We start from the raw sequence: 15,816 nt of genomic DNA, 5'->3' as shown, positions 1-15,816 counted from the left end.
TATAGTTTTGCCCTATATATGGTCAAAAACCGATAAACATAAAACAATAAGTCCTATGGCCGTGTGTGGTATTTTTTTCGCACAGATATCAGAAAAATAATCAGGTTGGGAAAAATAGACTTGATCAGACATTTTATGTGTGTTTTATGTCCATTTGAAGTTTAAATTTTCACAAGTACCCCTTTATCGTTAAATTTGTTGAAACTTCAAATGGCCGTACGTTTTCCTCGAGTATCTTTTGGAGGAGATTCTTTTTTAAACTTGCTTATTATTTCGAGATCTATGCGGTAAACTCAATTCTTTTTTCTGGTTTGACTTTCAATTTTTCCTTATAATTTTGCCCTATATATGGTCAAAACCGATAAACATAAAATTATAAGCCCTATAGTCGTGTGTGGGCATTTTTCCCACAGATATCAAAAAAATAATCAGGTTAGAAAGAAAATCGCCTCGATCGGACATCGAATGCGCGTTTTTTGTCCGTTTGAAATTCAAATTTTAACATGTACCCCTTTAACGTTATATTTGATAAACTTCAAATGGACGTAACTTTTTCCTCGAAAATCTTTTGGAGTCAATTCTTTTTTAAAAATTGGTTATGTTTTTGAGATCTACGCGGTAGACTCAATCCCTTTTTCCAATTTGACTTTCATTTTTTTTCTTATAATTTTATCTTATATATGGTCAAAAACCGATAAACGTAAAACTATATGTCCTATGGACGTGTGTGGTACTTTTTCGCGTAGATATCAAAAAAATAATCATGTTGAAAAAAAACCGACTCGATCAGACATCGTATGCGCGTTTCATGTCTGTTTGAAATTCAATTTTCACAAGTACCCCTTTAACGTCACATTTGTTGAAACTTCAAATGGCCGTAGCTTATTACTCGAGTATCTTTTGGAGGCGATTCTTTTTTTAAACTTGCTTATTTTTTTGAAATCTGCGCTGTAGACTAAATCCCTTTGTTCGATATGACTTTCAGTTTTTCCTCATAATTTTGTCCTATGTATGGTCAAAAACCGATAAAAGTAAAACTATAAGTCATATGGATTTTTGTAGTATTTTTTGCATAGATATTGAAAAAATAATTAGGTTGGATGAAGAAATCGCCTAGATCGGACATCGAATGCGCATTTTATGTCCGTTTAAAGTTCAAATTTTCACTAGTACCCCTTTAACGTTACATTTGTTGAAATTTCAAAAGGCCGTAACTTTTTCCTCGAGTATCTATTGGAGGCGATTCTTTTTTTAAACTTGCTTATTTTTTAAAGATTTACACGGTAGACTCAATCTTGTTTTCCGATTTAACTTTGATTTTTTCCTTATAATTTTGCCCTATATATGGTCAAAAATTGATAAACGTAAATCGATAAGTCCTATGGCCTTGTGTGGTATTTTTTCCCGTAGATATCAAAAAAATAATCAGTTCGCAAAAAAAATTGCCTATATCGGACATCGGATGCGCGTTTTATGTCCGTTTGAAGTTCAAATTTTCACAAGTACCCCTTTAACGTTACATTTGTTGAAACTTCAAATGGCCGTAACTTTTTCCTCGAAAATATTTTGGAGGCAATTCTTTTTGTAAACTAGCTTATTTTTTCGAGATCTACACGGTAAAATCAATCCGTTTGTCCGATATGACTTTCATTTTTTCCTTATATATGGTCAAAAACCGATAACGTAAAACTATAAGTACTATGGACGAGTGTGGTATTTTTTCGTGAAGATATCAAAAAAAAATCAGGTTGCAAAAAAAATTCTAAACAATCAGACATCATATGCGCGTTTTATCTCCGTTTGAAATTTAAATTTTCACAAGTACCCCTTTAACGTTACATTTGTAGAAACTTCAAATGGTCTTAACTTTTTCCTCGAGTATCTTTTGGAGACGATTCTTTTTTTAAACTGGCTTATTTATTAAAGATCTACGCGGTAGTCTCAATCCCATTTCTGATTTGACTTTGCATTTTTACATATAATTTTGCCCTATATCATATCAAAAATTGATAAACGTAAAACTATAAGTCCTATGGCATAGTGTGGTGATTTTTTAAGTATATATCAAAAAAATAATCAGGTTGGAAAAAAATTGCCTCGATCGGACATCGGATACGTTTTTTATGTCCGTTTGAAGTTTAAATTTTCACAAGTACCCTTTAACGTTACATTTGTTGAAACTTTAAATGGCCGTAACTTTTTCCTCGAGTATCTTTTGGAGGCGATTCTTTTTTTTAAACTTGCATAATTTATTGACATCTACGTGGTATACTGGATTCCTTTTTCCAATTTGACTTTCATTTTTTCCTTATAAATTTGCCCTATATATGGTCAAAAACCGATAAAAGTAAAACTATAAGTCCTATGGCCGTGTGTGGTGCTTTTTCGCGTAGATATCGAATCAGGTTGGAAAAAATCATCTCGATCAGACATCGGATGCACGTTTTATTTCCGTTTGAAGTTCAAATTTTCACAAGTACCCCTTTAACATTATATTTGGAAACTTCGAATGGTCGTAACTTTTTCCTCGAGTATTTTTTGGAGGCGATTCTTTTTTTAGACTTGCTTATTTTTGAGATCTACGCGTTAGACTCAATCCCTTTGTTCGATATGACTTTCCCTTTTTCCTTAGAATTCTGCCCTATATATTGTCAAAAACCGATAAACGTAAAATTATAAGTCCTATGGACGTGTGTGTTATTTTTTCGCGTAGTATCGAAAAAATAATCAGGTTGGGAAAAAATTGCTTCGATCGCATGTCGGATGCGCGTTTTATATCCGTTTGAAGTTCAAATTTTCGTAAGTACCCCTTTAACGTTACATTTATAGAAACTTCAAATGGCTGTAAGCTTTTCCTCGAGTATCTTTTGGAGGCGATTCTTTTTTAAAACTTGCTTATTTATTAAAGATCTACGCGGTAGACTCAATCCCATTTTGCAATTTGAATTTGCATTTTTTCATATAATTTTGCCCTCTATCTGGTCAAAAACCGATAAACGTAAAACTATAAGTCTTATGGCATTGTGTGGTGTTTTTTCCAGTAGATATAAAAAAAATAATCAGGTTGGAAAAAAATTGCATCGATCGGATATCGGATGCGTTTTTAATGTCCGTTTGAAGTTTAAATTTGCACAAGTACCCTTAACGTTACATTTGTTGAAATTTCAAATTGCCGTAATTTTTTCCTCGAGTATTTTTGGAGGCGATTCTTTTTTTTAACTTACTTATGTTATCGACATCTACGCAGTAAACTGAATTTCTTTTTCTAATTTGACTTTGCATTTTTCCATATAATTTTGCCCTATATCTGGTCAAAAACCAATAAATGTAAAAATATAAGTCTTATGTCATAATGTGGTATTTTTTCCAGTAGATATCAAAAAAATAATCAGGTTGGAAAAAAATTGCCTCGATCGGATATCAGATGTGTTTTTTATGTCCTTTTGAAGTATAAATTTTCACAAGTACCCTTTAATGTTACATTTGTTGAAATTTCAAATGGCCGTAACTTTTTCCTCGAGTATCTTTTGGAGGCGATTCTTTTTTAAAACTTGCTATTTTTTTTGAGATCTACGTGGTAGATTCACTTTCTTTTTTCGATTTGACTTTCATTTTTTCCTTATAATATTGGTCTATATATGGTCAAAAACCGATAATCGTAAAACTATAAGTCCTATGGATGTGTGTGGTATTTTTTCGCGTAGATATCGAAAAGATAATCAGGTTGAAAAAAACTTCGACTCGATAAGACATCGGATGCGTGTTTGATGTCTTTTTTAAGTTCAAATTCGCACAAGTACTCTTTAATGTTCGATTTGTGAAAACTTTAAATGCTTGTAACTTTTTCCTCGAGTATCTTTTGGAGGCGATTCTTTTTTTAAACTTGCTTATTTTTTTGAAATATACGAGTTAGATTCAATTCCTTTTTACGATTTGACTTTCATATTTTCCTTATAATTTTGCCCTATATATGGTCAAAACCGATAAACGTAAAACCATTAGTCCTATGGCTGTGTGTGCTGTCTTTTCCCATAAATATCGAAAAATAATCAGGTTGGAAAAAAATCCTCTTGATCAGACATCGATTCACATTTTATATCCGCTTGAAGTTTAAATTTTCATAAGTATCCCTTTAACATTACATTTGTTGAAACTTCAAATGGCCGTAACTTTTTCCTCAAAAATCTTTTGGAGGCGATTATTTTTTAAAACTTGCTTATTTTTTTTGAGATCTACGCGGTAGAATCAATCCCTCTTTCTTATTTGAATTTTATTTTTTTTCCTTATAATATTGCCCTATATATGGTCAAAAACCGATAAACGTAAAATGATAAGTCCTATGGCCGTGTGCTGTGTTTTTTCCCGTAGATATCGAAAAAATAGTCAGATTGGAAAAAAATCCCCTGAATCAGACGTCGGATGCGCATTTTATGCCTGTTTGAAGTTCAAATTTTCACAAGTACCCCTTTAACGTTACACTTGTTGAAACTTCAAATTGCCGTAACTTTTTCCTTGAGTATCTTTTGGAGGCGATTATTTTATTAAAATTTTTTACTTTTTTGAGATCACGCTGTAGACTCAATCCCTTTGTTCGATATGACTTTAATTTTTTTCCCTTATAATTTTGCCCTATATATGGTCAAAAATCGATAAAAGTAAAACTATTATTCATGTTGCCGTGTGTAGTGTTTTTTCGAGTAGATATCGAAAAAATAATCAGGTTGGAAAAAAAATCGCCTCGATCGGACATCTGTTTTATGTTTGTTTGAAGTATAAATTTTCACAAGTAATCCTTTAACGTTACACCTGTTGAAACTTTAAATGGCAGTAACTTTTTCCTCGAATATCTTTTTGGAGGCGATTCCTTTTTGAAACTTTCTTATTTTTTTGAGATCTACACGGTCGATTCAATCTATTTTTCCAATTTGACTTTCATTTTTTCCTTATATTTTTGCCCTATATATGGTCAAAAATCGATAAACGTAAAACTATAAAACCTATGGTTGTGTAAGGTATTTTTTCCATGTATCAAAAAATTAATCAGGTTGGAAAAAAAATCGCCTCTATCAGACATCAGATGCACGTTTTATGTCCGTTTGAAGTTTAAATTTTCACAAGTACCCTTTAACGTTACATTTGTTCAAACTTCAAATGGCCGTAACTTATTCCTCGAATATCTTTTGGAGGCGATTCTTTTTTTAAACTTGCCTATTTTTTCGAGATCCATGCATTAAACTCAATCCCTTTCTCCGATATGACTTTGACTTTTTCCTTATAATTTAACTCTATATATGGTCAAAAATCGATAAACTTAAAACTATAAGTCCTATTGTCGTTTGTGGTGTTTTTTCGGGTAAATATGAAAAAAAATTATCATGTTGGAAAAAGAATCGCCTAGATCGGACATCGGATACGCGTTTTATGTCTGTTTTTGAAGTTCAAATTTTCACAAGTACCCCTTTAACGTTAAATTTGATGAAACTTCAAATGGCCGTAACTTTTTTCTCGATTTTTGTAGGCGATTCTTTTTTTAAACTAGCTTATTTTTTTATCCTTTAACGTTACTTTTGTTGAGACTTCAAATGGTCGTAACTATTACCTCGAATATCTTTTGGAGGCGGTTCTTTTTTTAAACATGTTTATTTTTCGAGATCTACGCGATAGACTCATTCCCTTTGTCCGATATGACTCTCATTTTTTCCTTATAACTTTGCGCTATATATTGTCAAAAACGGATATAAACATAAAACGGTAAGTTCTATGGCCGTGTGTGGTTTTTTTACGCGTAGATATCAAAAAAATAATCAGGATGGAAAAAAATTGACTCAATCAGATATCGGATGCGCGTTTTCACAAGTACCCCTTTAACGTTACATTTGTTGAAACTTCAAATTGCCGTAAAATTTTTCTCGAGTATCTTTTTGATGCGATAATTTTTTTAAACTTGCTTTTTTTTAGATCTACGTGGTAGACTCAATCCCCTTGTCCGATTTCACTTTAATTTTTTTCTATATAATTTTTCCCTATATATGTTCGAAAACCGATAAACATAAAACTATAATTCCTATCACTGTGTGTTGTTTTATCGCATAGATATCGAAAAAATAATCAGTTGGAAAAAAGTTCGCCTTGATCAACATCGAATGCGCGTTTTATATCCATTTGAAGTTCAAATTTTCGCAAATACCCCTTTAACGTTACATTTGTTGAAACTTCAAAAGGCCGTAACTTTTTCCTCGAATATTTTTTGGAGGCGATTCTTAACTTTAACTAGCTTATTTTTTCAAGATCTACGCAGTAGACTCATTCCCTTTTTCCGGTTTGACTTTCAGTTTTTCCTTATAATTTTGCCCTATATATGGTCAAAAATCGATAAATGTAAAATTGTAAGTCCTGTGGCTATGTGTGGTGTTTTCACGTATATATCGTAAAATAATCAGGTTGGAAAAAAATTGCGTCAATCGGACATCCGATGCGTGTTTTATGTCCATTTGAAGTTCAAATTTTCACAAGTACCCATTTAATGTTACATTTGTTGAAACTTCAAATGGTCGTAAATTTTTCCTCGAGTATCTTTTGGACGCAATTCTTTTTTAAACTTGCTAATTTTTTTGAGATCTATGCGGTAGACTCAATCCTCTTTTTCCGATTTGAATGTCATTTTTTCCTTTTAACTTTGCCTTGTATATGGTCAAAAATGGATAAAAGTAAAACTATAAGTCCTATGGACGTGTGTGGTGTTTTTTCGTGTAGATATCGTAAAAATAATCAGGTTGAATAAAATTGCCTCGATCGGACATCGGATGCGTGATTTATGTCCATTTGATGTTCAAATTTTCACAAACCCCTTTAACGTTACATTTGTTGAAACTTCAAATGACCGTAATTTTTTCCTCGTGTATCTTTTGGAGGCAATTCTTTATTTAAACTTGCTTAGTTGTTCGAGATCTACGCGTTAGACTCAGTCCCTTTGTTTGATATGACTTTCATTTTCTCCATATAATTTTGCCTTATATATGGTCAAAGACTGAGAAACATAAACCTCTAAGTCCTATGTCCGTGTATGGTGTTTTTTCGCGTAGATATCAAAAAAATCATATTGGAAAAAAATTGACTCGAACAAACATTGGATGCGCGATTTATGTCCGTTTAAAATTCAAATCAAGTTTCAACGTTACATTTGTTGAAACTTCAAATGGCCGTAACTTTTTCCTCGAGTATTTTTTGGAGGCAATTCTTTTATAAAACTTACTTATTTTTTTAGATCTACGCGGTAGACTCAATTTCTTTTTCCGATTTAATTTTCATTTTTTCCTTATAATTTTGCCCTATATATGGCCAAAAATTGATAAACGTAAAACAATAAGTCCTATGGCCGTGTGTGGTGTTTTTCGCGTAGATATCAAAAAAAATCATGTTGGAAAAAAAATCGCCTCAATCCGACATCGTATGCGCGTTTTATATCCGTTTGAAATTCAAATTTTCACAAGTACCCCTTTAACGTAACATTTATTGAAACTTCAAATGCCATAACTTTTTCCTCGAGTATATTTTAGTGGGGATTCTTTTTCTAAACTTGCTTATTTTTCGAAATCTACGTGTTAGACTCAATCCCTTTGTCCGATTTGACTTTCATTCTTTCCTTATAATTTTTCCCTATATATGGTCAAAAACTGATAAGTAAAACTATAGGTCCAATGGCTGTGTTGTGGTTTTTTCGCGTAGATATCAAAAAATTAATCAGGTTGGAAAAAGAATCGCCTCGATTGAACATCGGATACGCATTTTATGTTTATTTGAAGTTCAAATTTTCACAAGTACCCCTTTAACGTTACATTAGTTTAGAATTCAAATGGTCGTAACTTTTTCCTCGAGTATCTTTTGGAGAGATTATTTTTTTGAGATCTACCCTTTGTCTAATTTGACTTTCATATTTTCCTTATAATTTTACCCTATATATGGTCAAAAACCGATAAACATAAAACTATAAGTCATATGGCCAGGTGTGGTGTTTTTTCGTGTAGATATCAAAAAAACAATTAGGTTGGATAAAAATCGCCTCGATCGGACATCGGATGCACGTTTTATTTCAGTTTAAAGTTCAAATTTTCACACGTACCCCTTTAACGTTACATTTGTTGAAAATTCAAATGGCCGTAACTCTTTCCTCGAGTATCTTTTGGAGATGATTCTTTTTTTAAACTTGCTTATTCTTTTGAGATCTACGCGGTAGACTCAATACCTTTGTCCGGAAAGTTTCATTTTTTCCTTATAATTTTTTCCTATATATAGTCAAAAACTGATAAATGTAAAACTATAAGTCCTATGGCCGCGTGTTGTGATTTTTCGCGTATATTTCATAAAAATAATCAGGATGGAAAAAAAATTGCCTCGATTGGACATCCGATGCGTGTTTTATGTCTGTTTGAAGTTCAAATTTTCATAAGTACCTGTTTAACGTTACATTTGTCGAAACTTCAAATGACCGTAACTTTTTCCTCGATTATCATTGGAGTCAATTATTTTTTAAAACTTGCTAATTTTTTTGAGATCTACGCCGTAGACTCAATCCCCTATTTCTGATTTGACGGTCATTTTTTCCTTATAATTTTGCCCTATTTATGATCAAAAACTGATAAACATAAAATTGTAAGTCATATGGCGGTGTGTGGACTTTTTTTGCGTAGATATCAAAAAAATAATCAGGTTGGAAAAAAAATCGCCTCAATCGGACATTGGATGCGCGATTTATGTCCGTTTCAAGTTCAAATTTTCACAAGTACCCCTTTAACGTTAGATTTGTTGAAACTTCAAATGGTCGTAACTTTTTCCTCGAATATCTTTTGGAGGCGATTCTTTTTTTAAACTTTATTATTTTTTTGAGATCTACGCGGTAGACTCAATCTCTTTTTCTGATTTAATTTTGATTCTTTCCTTATAATTTTGTCCTATATATGGTCAAAAATCGATAAACGTAAAATTATAAGTCCGATCACCATTTGTGGTATTTCTTTGCATAGATATCAAGAAAATAATCAGGTGGGAAAAAAATCACCTCGATCCGACATCGGATGCGCGTTTTATGTCGATTTGTAGTATAAATTTTCACAAGTACCCCTTTAACGTTACATTTGTTTAAAATTCAAATGGTCGTAACTTTTTTCTCGAATATATTTTGGAGGCGATTCTTTTTTAAAACTTGCTTATTTTTTCGAGATCTACCCTTGTCCGATAAGACTTCCATTTTTTCCTTATAATTTTGCCCTATATATGGTCAAAAAATGATAAACGTAAAACTATAAGTCCTATGGCCGTGTGTGATATTTTTTCGTGTAGATTTCGTAAAAATAATCAGGTTGAAAAAAATTGCCTCAATCGGACATCCGATGCGTTTTTTATGTCCGTTTGAAGTTCAAATTTTCACAAGAACCCATTTAACGTTAGAGTAGTTGAAACTTAAAATGGTCGTAACGTTTTCCTGGAGTATCTTTTCGAGGCAATTCTTTTTTTAAACTTGCTAATATTTTTGAGATCTACGCGGTAGAATCAATCCCCTTTTTCCGATTTGACTATCATTTTTTCCTTATAATTTTGCCCTATATATGGTCAAAAGCCGATAAAAGTAAAACCATAAGTCCTACGGCTGTGTGGTGTTTTTTCGCGTAGATATAGAAAAAATAATCATATTGGAAAAAGAATCGTCTCGATTAGACATCAGATGGCGTTTTATGTCCTTTTGAAGTTCAAATTTTCACAAGTACCTCCTTTAACGTTACATTTGTTGAAACTTCAAATCATCGTAACTTTCTCCTCGAGTATCTTTTGGATGCGATTCTTTTTTTAAACTTGTTTATTTTTTCGAGATCTACCCGGAAGACTCAATCCCCTTTTTCCAATTTGACTGTCATTTTTCCATATAATTTTGCCCTATATATGGTCAAAAAGCGATAAAAGTAAAACTATAAGTCTTATGACCGTGTGTGGTTTTTGCGTAGATATCGAAAAAATAATCAGGTTGGAAAAAAATCACCTCGATCGGATATCGGATGCGCGTTTTATGTCTGTTTGAAGTTCAAATTTTCACAAGTACCCCTTTAACATTGCATTTGTTGAAACTTCAAATGGCCGTAATTTTTTCCTCGAGCATCTTTTGGAGGCGATCATTTATTTAAACTTGTTTATTTGTTCGAGATCTATGTGGTAGACTCAATCCCTTTGTCCGATATGACTTTCATTTTTTCCTCATAATTTTGCCCTATATATGGTTAAAAACCGATAAACGTAAACCTATACGTCCTATAGCCGTGTGTAAAGTTTTTTAGCGTAAATATAAAAAAATTGGGTTGGAAAAAAAATCGACTCGATCAGACATCGGATGCGCGATTTATGTCCGTTTGAAATTCAAATCAAGTTTCAACGTTACATTTGTTAAAACTTCAAATTGTCGTAACTTTTTCCTCGAATATCTTTTGGAGGCAATCCTTTTTTAAACTTTCTTATTTTTTTGAGATCTATGCGGTAGACTCAATCCCTTTGTCCAATATAACTTTCATGCTTTCCTTATAATTTTGCCCTATATATGGTCAAAAACTGATAAACGAAAAACTATAAGTCCTATGGCTGTGTGTTGTGTTTTTTCGCGTAGATATCAAAAAATAATCAGGTTGGATAAAAAAGTTATCGGACATCGAATGCGCATTTTTTTATGTCCATTAGAAGTTCAAATTTTCAGAAGCACCCATTTAACGTTATATTTGTTGAAACATCAAATGGCCGTAACTTTTTCCTCGAGTATCTTTTGGAGGCGATTCTTTTTTTAAACTTGCTTATTTTTCGATATCTACGCGTTAGATTCAATCCCTTTTTCCGATTTGATTTTCATTTTTTCCTTATAATTTTACCTTATATATGGTCAAAAACAGATAAATGTAAAACTATAAATCCTATCTGAGTGTGTGGTGCTTTTTCACGTAGATATTGAAAAAATACGCAGATTGGAAAAAAAAATCTTCTAGATCGGATAACGGAAGTACGATTTATATCCGTTTGAAGTTCAAAAATTCACAACTACCCCTTTTACCTTAAATTTGGTGAATCTTCAAATAACCGTAACTTTTGCCTCGAATATTTTTAGAGGAGATTCTCTTTTTAAAGTTGCTTATTTTTTTGATATCTTCGCGGTAAAGTCAATTACCTTATCCGATTTGACTTTCATATTTTCCTTATAATTTTACCTTATATATGGTCAAAAATCGATAAATGTAAAAATATAAATCTAGCTTAGTATGTGGTATTTTTTCGCATAGATATCACAAAAATAAGTAGATTGAAAAAAAATCGCATCTATCGAACATCGGAGGGACGATTTATGTCTGTTTGAAGTTTAAAAATCCACAACTACCCCTATTACGTTACATTTGGAGAAACTTCAAATGACCGTAACTTTTGCGTCGAATATCTTTTAGAGGTGATTCTTTTTTTAAATATTCTTATTTTTTTGAGATATACGTGGTAAATTAAATTTCCTTATCCGATTTGACTTTCATTTTTTCCTTATAAGTTTACCCTTGATATGGTCAAAAACCTATAAATGTAAAACCATAAATCCTATCTTTGTGTGGTATTTTCTCGCATAGTTATCAAAAAAAATTAGCAGTTTGAAAAATAGAATCGCCTCGATCGGACATCGGAGACATGATTTATGTCCGATTGAAGTTCAAAAATTGACAACTACCCCTTTTACGTTACATTAAACGAAACTTCAAATGACCGTAACTTTTGCCTCGACTATCTTTTAGAGGCGATTTTTTTTTAAAATTTGCTTATTTTTTCGAGATCTACGTGGTAAACTCATTTGCCTTATAAGATTGATTTTAATTTTTTCCTTACAAGTTTACCCTATATATGGTCAAAAATTAATAAATGTAAAACTATAAATCCTATGGTGTTTTTCGCGTAGATATCAAAAAATAAGCAGATTAAAAAGAAATTTCCTCGATCGGACATCGGAGGCACAATTTATGTCCGTTTAAAGTTCAAAAATTCACAACTACCCCTTCTACGTTACATTTGACGAAACTTCAAATGTCCGTAACTTTTGCCTCGAATATCTTTTAGAGATGATTTTTTTTAAAGTTGCTTATTTTTTTAGATCTATGTGGTAAACTCAATTACCGTATCCGCTTTGACTTTTATTTTTTCCTTATAATTTTACCCTATATATGGTCAAAAACCGATAAATGTAAAATTATAAGTCTTATCTCAGTCACAACGATTAAAGTAAAACTATAAATCTTATCTCTGTGTGAGGTATTTTTTCACGTAGATCTCGAAAAAATAATTAGATTGGAAAAAAATGACCTCAATCGAACATCCGAGGCAAAATTTATGAGTGTTTGAATTTCACAAATTTACAACTACTTCTTTTGAGTTATATTTGGTGAAGTTTCAAATGATCGTAACTTTTGCCTCGAATATCCAATGGAAGCGATTCGTTATTTAAACTTCCTTATTTTTTTAGATCTATATGGTAAACTCAATTCGTTTATTTGATTTGTTTTTTGTTTCTTATAAATTTACCTTGTATATAGTCACAAAACGATAAAAGTAAAACTATAAATCCTATCTCAGTGTGTGGGTTTTTTTTCGCGTAGAACTCGAGAAAATAACCAGATAGAAAAAAAATTGTCTCAATCGGATATTCGAGACAAGATTTAAGACCGTTTGAGTTTCAAAAATTTACAACTACTTCATTGAGTTATATTTGGTGAAACTTCAAATGATCAAAACTTTTGAGTCGAATATCCGTTGGAGGCGATTCATTTTTAAAACTTGCTTATTATTTTTAATTCTACGTGGTAAACTCAATTTCTTTATTTGACTTATTTTTTTCTTCGTTTAATTTTACCTTATATATAGTCACACGACGATAAAAGCAAAGCTATAAATCATATCTCAGTGTGTGAGATTTTTTCACGTAGATCTTGAAAAAACAACCAGATTGAAATAAGAAATCGCCTCAATCGAACATCCAAGACAAGATTTATGACCGTTTTAATTTCACAAATATACAACTACTTCATGGTGAAACTTCAAATGATCGTAACTTTTTCCTTGAATATCCATTGGAGGTGATTCTTTTTTTAAACTTGCTTATTTTTTCAAGTTCCACGTGGTAAATGCAATTTCTTTATTTGATTTGCTTTTTTTCTTCATATAATTTTATTTAATATATAGTTACACAACAATAAAGTAAAACTATAAATCCTATCTCAATGTATGGTGTTATTATGCGTAGATCTCAATAAAATAACCACATTGAAAAAAAATCGCCTCAATCGTATATCTGAGGTAAGATTTATGACCGTTTGAATTTCACAAATTTACAACTACTTCTTTTGAGTTATATTTGGTGAAACTTCAAATGATCGTAACTTTTGACTCAAATATCTGTTGGAGGCGATTCTTTTTTTAAACTTGTTTATTTTTTAAGATCTACGTGGTAAACTCAATTCATTTATTTGATTTAGTTTTTTACTTATAATTTTATTTAATATATAGTCATACAACGATAAAAGTAAAACTATAAATCCTATCTCAGTATATGGCGTTATTTCACGTAGATCTCAAAAAATAACCAGATTGAAAAAAAAATCGCCTCAAACGGATATCCGACGCAAGATTTATGTGTTTGAATTTCACAAATTTATAACTACTTCTTTTGAGTTATATTTGATGAAACTTCAAATGATCGTAATTTTTGACTCGAATTTCCGTTGGAGGCGATTCATTTTATAAACTTTCTCATTATTTCGAGATCTACGTGGTAAACTCAGTTTCTTTATTTGATTTTTTGTTATTCTTATAATTTTACTTTATATATAGTCACACAATGATAAGAGTAAAACTATAAGTCATATCTCTGTGTGGGGTGTTTTTCCGCGTAGATTATGAAAAAATAACTAGGTTGAAATAAAATATTGCCTCAATCGGACATTCGAGGCAAGATTTATGACTGTTTGAATTTCACAAATTTACAACTACTTCATTTGGTGAAACTTCAAATGATCGTAACTTTTGCCTCGAATATACGTTGGAGGCGATTCTTTTTTTAAACTTTCTTATTTTTTTAAGATCTATGTGGTAAACTTAATTCCTTTATTTGATTTGCTTTTTTTTTCTTATAATTTTACCTAATATATAGTCACACAACGATAAAAGTAAAACTATAATTCCTATCTCAGTGTATGGTATTTTTTCGCGTAGATCTCAAGAAATTAACCACATTGAAAAAAAATCGCCTCAATCGGATATCCGAGGCAAGATTGATGACCTTTTTGAATTTAAGAAATTTACAGCTACTTCTTTTGAGTTACATTTGGTGAAACTTCAAATAATCGTAACTTTTGCATCGAATATTCGTTGGAGGCGATTTTTTTTTGAAACTTGCTTATTTTTTTGATTTCTACGTAGTAAACACAATTTCTTTATTTGATTTGCTTTGTTTTTCTTCTTATAATTTTACCTTATATATAGTCACACAGCGATAAAAATAAAACTATAAATCTTATCTCAGGGTGTGGTGTTTTTTCGCGTAGATCTTGAAAAAATAACCATATTGAAATAAAAATCGCCTCAATCGGTCATCCAAGGCAAGATTTATGACCGTTTGAATTTCACAAATTTACAACTAATTCTTTTGAGTTCTATTTGGTGAAACTTCAAATGATCATAACTTTTGTCTCGAATATCCGTTGGGGGCGATTTTTTTTAAAACTTGCTTATTTTTTCGAGAGCTACGTGGTAAACTCAATTCCTTTTTTGATTTGCTTTTTTTTCTTATATTTTACCTTATATATAGTTACCAACGATAAAAAATAAAACTATAACGCCAATCTCAGTGTGTTGTATTTTTTCGCGTTGATCTCTAAAAAATAACCAAATTGAAAAAACAAATTGTCTAAATCGGACATCCGATGCAAGATTTATGACAGTTTGAATTTCACAAATTTACAACTTCTTCTTTTGAGTTCAATCTGGTGAAACTTCAAATGATCGTAACTTTTGTCTCGAAGTACCGTTGGAGGCGATTCTTCTTTTATACTTGTTTATTTTATCGTGAACTACGTGGTAAACTCAATTTCTTTATTTGATTTTCCTTTTTTTTTATAATTTTACCTTATATATAGTCACACAATGATAAAAGTAAAACTATAAATTCTATCTCAATGTGTGGTGTTTTATCGCGTAGATCTCGAAAAAATAACCAGATAAAAAAATTGCCTCATCACAGCTCAAGATAAGTGGAACTTAAAAATGTCTACCATGTTCCAAGTATGAAGAAGAACTTATTATCTTTATCGTAATTAACAGATTCCGGTAACTATGTCTTGTTTGGACCGAATGACGTAAAAGTATATTGAAACTTAAAAGTTACAAGCACACCAATCATGGAAGGGAGAAAATTAGAATCAATCTACGTCATGCCAACCGAGACAACTTATGTTGTACTTGATGAAGCACCAACATGGTGGTACAACAAAGTCTCCTTGCCAGATTCTAGAAAATTGGAGTAAGAGCTACAATATAAACTAGAAGAAGAAGGACAAAGAAGTGAGGCTGAACAGGAACACGAGGTATGTGAAAATATAACTCACGTACAGAGGAGATATTTTCAAACGTAGAAAATAATATTCATGGAAAACAAGAGTACATGATTAACCACAACTGTTGCAAGAAAAAGTCCAAAAAGTTCTGCAACCTCAACTAAGAAGGAAGACACGATTGAAATGCTCAAATGCCAAGTATAAAAATGCA

This window comes from Solanum pennellii, chromosome 9 (assembly GCF_001406875.1).
Source record: "Solanum pennellii chromosome 9, SPENNV200".
NCBI lineage: Eukaryota > Viridiplantae > Streptophyta > Magnoliopsida > Solanales > Solanaceae > Solanum > Solanum pennellii.
This window is presented reverse-complemented; position numbering follows the sequence as displayed.